A 6536-nucleotide genomic window follows, 5' to 3' on the forward strand; every position below is an offset into this window, starting at 1 on the left:
ATTTATGCATGTTTATTCTTCTTCTTACAAGCCACTAAGTCGCTACTCAATAATACTGTCACTAATAGCCATGCAAAGCCTAGCACTTGTGACGCAGGCTCCAACACTGATCTTTTATAAATCCCATGGAGAGAGGCAAAACAGCATGGGCTACATGTTCTAATTGCTAGGGAGACTTTTACTGTAGAGTGGGAGGGGAAAGATGATAAACTGCTATTTGGAAGAGACTTAAATGTTAACTGTTTGCTTTGTAACTCTACACTTAGCACCTACAGACTCTACAACTTTCAAACACCTAGAAAGGAGAAGAACAGGAGGACTTGTGGCACCTTAGAGACTAACAAATTTATGCTCTAATAAATTTGTTAGTCTCTAAGGTGCCACAAGTCCTCCTGTTCTTCTTTTTGCGGATACAGACTAACACAGCTGCTACTCTGAAACCTAGAAAGGAGAGTGAGAGTTTGAAAGTAGTTAAAACAGTTTATAACTTTTATAATACAAGTTTCTAACACTGTTAGAAAGAGCTACATTCAAACTCCGATGTTGGGAGACAGGTAGGTTAGTGTTGAACACAACTACAAAGTAGCACTCACCAAGCGTTTTTGCCAACAATTTCCCATCACTGATACCACCAGTTCTACTCCACCTGTGAAGAGTATAAATGTAGACAACACTCCAAGCAGCTGCTGCTATTGTCAGGTCATTTAACCCTGCAGAGCGGCTGGGGAATTTAGTCAGGACTGAAAACTATCCTGCAATGAGGCAGATTGGGAAATTCATTTCCCATATACATAGACACCCTTTTAACATTTCTGTTTGGATAACTATCTTAGCGTAAGAAGTATTTCTTTTTCATACTATTTTGAACAACAATGCATACTTTTAACATATTTTTTAAGCAGTTGTATGTACGCACACACACCATTCTTATGAATGATCACTTTGGTTATTTCCTGGAGCTGTCAGGCACTCAGCTACTACAGTAGTGGAAGACAAATACCTAAACAGGTTTTCATAGGATATCATTAACCCATCAAAACTAAATTTTTTAAGTGAATGTTATCAACCTTTTAAAAGTGTCATACAAAGAAGTGGACGTACATAGAGAAACTACTGTCCATCTAAAAAAGAAGCTGTAAATAAATCTCTCATGGCAGACTTCTATGGAAGGAAGTTTATTTAGGTCATGGATCCTGGAGCACTGGCAGAGAAGTCCTCAACACTAGTTTACCAGGCTCCTGTGGCTGATATCGTAATATGTCCAATATAAAATATTTAAGGACAACAGGAAGCCCCTACGCAATGGGGAGCTTTTCTACAAACCACAACTTTTTGAATATGTAAGATACATATAAGCTGTTTAAAAAATACCGTTTAAAAAACACAGACAACCCAGACACCTGAAATAGCTGCATTAAGGGCAGTTTTTGTGACATTGTTGAAACAGATGTTATGCTATCCCTTGTCCACTTTAACTTAAAAATACTTTTAGCAAATAAATGCACAATTCAGAGGCTTCAGTGCAACGTTGTGTACCTAGCTACTGTTAGCCCCGCCTTCCTCTTCCGCATCAATGAATTCTACACCATGCTACATCTTATCTCATTGTGCGAGGCACCATATAAACACACAGTAGTAGAAGGTCCCTGCCCCGAAGAGCGTAGTCTATATAGGACAGCTACAAGGTGGGGAAAAGGAGTATACCACACAAGCAAAATGATGATTTGTAAATGTTATGTTAGTGCCTTTTTTTTTTTTTTTTTTTTTTTAGACATTTCATTTCTGTACTGTAGTTTTGAAAATCTTATGGGAGTTGTGTGGAGTGAGGCAGCTAAAGGCTGCACCCTATAATCCAGAAGCTAACGGTCTAATAGAATGATTCAATGGGACATTGAAGTCTATGCTGAGGACATATGTTACCCAATAAGCAGGGCCGGCTCCAGGCACCAGCCGACCAAGCACGTGCTTGGGGCGGCACCTTGGGGCAGGGCGGCGCTCGATTTTTTATTTTATTTTTTTGGATTCGGCAGCGCGGCACTCGGAGGGGGGGGCGGGGCTTCGGGCGGCACAGCGCTCGGAGGGGGGTGGGGCTTTGGGCAGCGCAGCGCTTGGAGGGGGGTGGGCTTCAGGTGGCGCTCGGAGGGGTGGGGTCTTGGGGGGACGGGGGCTGGCGCAGTGCGGCGCTCGGAGGGAGGGCGGGGGCTTCGGGCGGCGCGGCGCTTGGAGGGGGGCGGCGCGGCGCTTGGAGGGGGCGGGGCTTCGGGTTGCGTGGTGCTGGGGGGGCGGGGATTTCGGCGGCACTCGTGGGGTGCTCTTCTTTTTTCCCTGGGGCGGCAAAAAAAGTTAGAGCCGGCCCTGCCAATGAGAGAATAACTGGACTGTATTGCTCCCTTATTTGTTATTCACATACAGGACTGTCCCCCAAGAGTCTACAGGGTTTGCTTCCTTTTATCTCCTTTACAGGAAAGAGGTGCAGGGACCCTTAGATTTAATACAAGGCCCTTGGAAGAGTAATATGGAAGAGCCTGTAGGGGAATGTGGCACTTGTTTTAAAGAGAATTTAAAGGCTATGATGGACATAATGCATCAGAACCTTGAAAGGCTGGTATGACAGGCATGTTGGAGAAAGGTTTTTTGATGTAAGTGACTTGGTATTAGATTTGAATCTAGTGAGGAAAAACAAAGTTCAAGACTGTTGGGAGGGACCTTTTGAAGTAATAGAGTGAAGGAGGTCACCTGCGATGTAACGAAACCCCACAGCAGGGAGTTGCGCAAACACTACATGTCAATAGATTGAAAACTTACCACAAAAGAGAGGTGAATATGATTTATTGTGCTGATGAGGGAACATTTACTGCCCCTTTAATTATTTGGTCTTGGAGAGTGAGGAAGAGACTCCACTGGAGAGCACTGAAATTTGGGAGGGTTTGAACCCAACCCAAAAGTAGGATATGTTGGCCCTCTTGAAATACCACAGGCAGGTATTTTCCAACCAGCCAGGTTTAACTGACAAAAGAATGCATTCCATTGAAACTACAAGGTCCTGCCCTGTTCCTAGCAGAGCATACCATGCTAAAGATGAAATGCAAAGACAAATTCAGGAGAAAGTGGAGAGCACGCGCATGGGAGCGATCACTAAATCAAAAAGCTCGTGGGCATCTCCTACTGTGATGGTACCTAAAAGGAATAAAACCCTGAGATTTTGCATGGATTTTAGAAGAGTAAATGACATCACCCAACCTAATCCTTACTCTACACCCCAGATAGAGGACCTTCTGGATCTACTGGGCAGTGCAAAATTCATAAGTACTCTGGATTTGACTCATGGATACTGGCAAATTCCCTTAAATGCTGATGTCCAGGAAAAGTCAGCTTTCTTAGTGGAATGTGGCCTGAGTTTAAGATTATGCCTTTTGGATTAATTAAGCCTCTGAAAGGTAGCCCCTGCATTTTCAATTAGGTGCTGCAGGGTTTACAGACCTTTGTCAAGGCCTATGTAGACAACTTGGCTGTTTGTAGTGCCTCCTAAAAACCTAGATTACCTGAACCTTGTGGGAATTGTATTGCAGGGGCCTAGAGAAGCCAGCCTCACTGTCAAGGTGTTAAAATGCAAGACGGGGGCCACAGAGGTATCTTAGCTAGGACACAGGGTGGTCCGTTTGTTCGCCCTGACCTTTTAAAAGCAAAAGCCATTCGGAATTGGCCTGTCCCACAAACCGAGAAGCAGGTCCAATCCTTTATTAGTCTGGCCAATTAACACCAGAGGATTGTAAAGGAGTTCAGTGACATTGTGGCCTCTATAAACAGACCTTATGAAAAAGGGGAAGCCAGACCAGGTGAATTTGGACTGACGCCCGTGAGAAAAAGCCTCTTATGTCCTTGAAGCCTGTCTAAAGAGTTAGTTTTAGTCAGCTCTGATTTCCGCAAATCCTTTATGCTGTGCACTGACGCTTCTAATACTGGGTTAGGTGCAGTGCTAACACAGACTGGGGTGTGGGACAAGCAGCACTCTATTGCCTTTTAAGTAAAAAGCTGACCTCCACTGAACAGAACTATGCTGACACAGAGAAGGAATGTTATGCCATTGTTTGGACTATTACGCAACTTAAACCTCATCTATATAACAGAAAATTTAAATGCTATCGGACCACTCCCGGCTAACACAGCTATGCTGAGCCAGAGGGACCAATTTGAAACTATTACACTAGAGCCTAGTTCTACAGGAGTAGACATGGAAACAGTACATATCAAGGTAAAAAAAAATAAAATGCAGTGGCAGATGTCTTGTCAGGAGTAGGGAAATCCTGAGGCATATTCAGGAGCGCCAGTGACATCCCTTCTTACACCATTTTTGCATTGGGGGTGTGATGCCAGAGGTCCCCATGCTTCAATTGAATACTGACAAATGCATAGCTGAAATAAGTCTGGCTCACCTGTGTGTTATTGTTAAAATAGGTATTAGAATTATATATTGACTTTATGGAATGCCTGTAAATTGCTGCATGCATTAATCTCACTTATAACATCTGTATCCCATATTAGAAGGTAAAATTTGAGTGTTTGCATTGTAAGACACTCCGTGTAAATCACCGGACAGGAGAGAGACATTAACTAGCATCAAGTGCTGATCTCCAACAGAAGGTGTCACATCCTGGCCAAAAAGGAAGGCCCATCAACACCAGACAGATGAGAGTGGAACACCAAAAAGAGGACTAAAGACTTTGTTGTTTACTCTTCCTACCCCATGAAGAAGAGTCTTGCAAGTTAATTCCTCCCATCAGCTGAGTTTTTAGCTCACAGCAGGGGGCGGGGGGGAAGAGAGAATAGCAAGGAGGAACTGTATCTTTATGCTGCTTTGACTGTAAGGAACAAAGACTACTAAGCATAAGCAAAAGATCCCCAGCATTTAGCCTGGGTTAGCCCTAAAGGATATATAGAGCTTGCTTGTTATAGAAGCTTCTATTACTTTTTGAAATTTAAGACTGGAGCTCTTTTCAGCTTAACCTATTGTTATTCAAGAACAGAATTTGATCCTTTATTAGTAATGCTATTTAAATAAAATGAGGTCATCCATTGCTTTGAAGAGCCACAGGATTAGAGCAGTTCACATGCATAGTCCTCTTCCTGGTTTGTTTTAATTTTTTTTTTTAATCATTTAAAATGTGAGCCATTGCATTATGTTAAAGGGAGATGGATGCTTTAGGGGTTAACTATTGAGGCCATGTCTACACTGGCGAGCTTACAGTGACACAGCTGTACCAATGCAGCAGCACCACTGTAAGATGACTCGTGTAGCAACTCCATACTGACGGGAGAGAGGTCTCCCTGTGACATAATAAAATCACCTCAATGAGCAGCGGTAGCTATGTCAGGAGGAGAAGCTCTCCCGCTGACATACTGCTGTGCACACAAACACTTACGCCTACAAAATTATATCGCTCAGGGGTGTTTTTTTCACACCCCTGAGTGACATAAACTTCGCCGACATAAATGGTAGGGTAGAGATGGCTTTAGGCCCCAACCCTGCAGACATTTAAATGGATGAGTATCTCAGTGGGACTGCTTACATAGTTACTCAGAGTGGAGCAGTTTGCAGGCCTGGAGGGAAGAACATGCCTCAGTAGAGCTAGAAGCTTGCCCCTTGGGTTAAAAGGGTGACCTCTGGTGGACAAACATATCCTCAGGTTTCAGAATTGCTCAGTGTTGAATTTTTGTTTACCTATAGTTCATGTTTTCGTTATAATGTTTCCTCATAATGTTTCCATTATAAACCAACAACAATATAACCTGTCAGTTCAAATAAAATAATAAACACCAATAATAATTATATCATTAAAACGATTAGAGTGGATATGTATAGCATATCATTTTCCTATGAACAAGTCTCAAAAACCATACTAAATACAGATGACTTTTGAGCAAAATAGTAGATACTTAGGTCAATGCTGCGTTTTATGTGGAAACACAAAAGAGGGGAGAAAATCACAGCTTGAAGAAAGAAAAAAAAAAAGAGACACAATTGCTGGAAAATGACTCACCACCCAGAAGGCAAGAGCTGAAATTATACAGATTTTTATAACCCTGTATTGTTGAACTGCAAAACTCAATACTTGGTGGCTGTTAAGCCGACTTTAAGAAGGAATACATTTTACACAAGTGGAAGTGATATGTCCTGTGCAAAGCTAATTGAGACAATGAAATTTTGCAGTCAATGTCAACAGACCCTTCTCATATCCCCATCAGGAGTTCAGCCCCTCCCCCTTACTCCGGACAATTTTTTTTTTAAAGTCACAAGATCATTAAATACAGCGACTGGCAGCTGTGCTTTCACACTCACGCTCTTGCTGCATTTGTTTATAAAGCAAAGCCCCCCTGGCCATGGGAAAGTATGAGCGCCTAGCCCTGAAGGCTGGAAAACCCAACGCAGGAAACAAGGGAGAAAAGTTTCCCAACAACCTCCCCTGGTAACTGCCCGCTTCCTTCTCTCCCCGGGCACTGCTGCAAACACCCCCTCACTGCCTTCAGGGCGGGGGGCA

The 6536-nt window shown here is 43.1% G+C and overlaps 1 protein-coding gene across 10 annotated transcripts in view; it reads right to left on the reverse strand.

The window, feature by feature from the left end:
* Positions 1–6536, reverse strand: part of AFF1 (ALF transcription elongation factor 1) — a 163827-nt gene that overhangs the window by 156924 nt on the left and 367 nt on the right. Inside the window, exon 1 of one of the 10 annotated variants that reach the window (XM_065596147.1) lies at positions 594–610. The exons of the other annotated variants lie outside the window; for them this stretch is intronic. The gene's annotated coding sequence lies outside the window, so the exon portion shown is untranslated. Of the gene's footprint in view, positions 1–593; positions 611–6536 lie in introns of those variants that run through there. 10 annotated transcript variants of the gene reach the window in all.

This window comes from Chrysemys picta, chromosome 5, assembly GCF_011386835.1.
Source record: "Chrysemys picta bellii isolate R12L10 chromosome 5, ASM1138683v2, whole genome shotgun sequence".
NCBI classification, from domain to species: domain Eukaryota; kingdom Metazoa; phylum Chordata; order Testudines; family Emydidae; genus Chrysemys; species Chrysemys picta.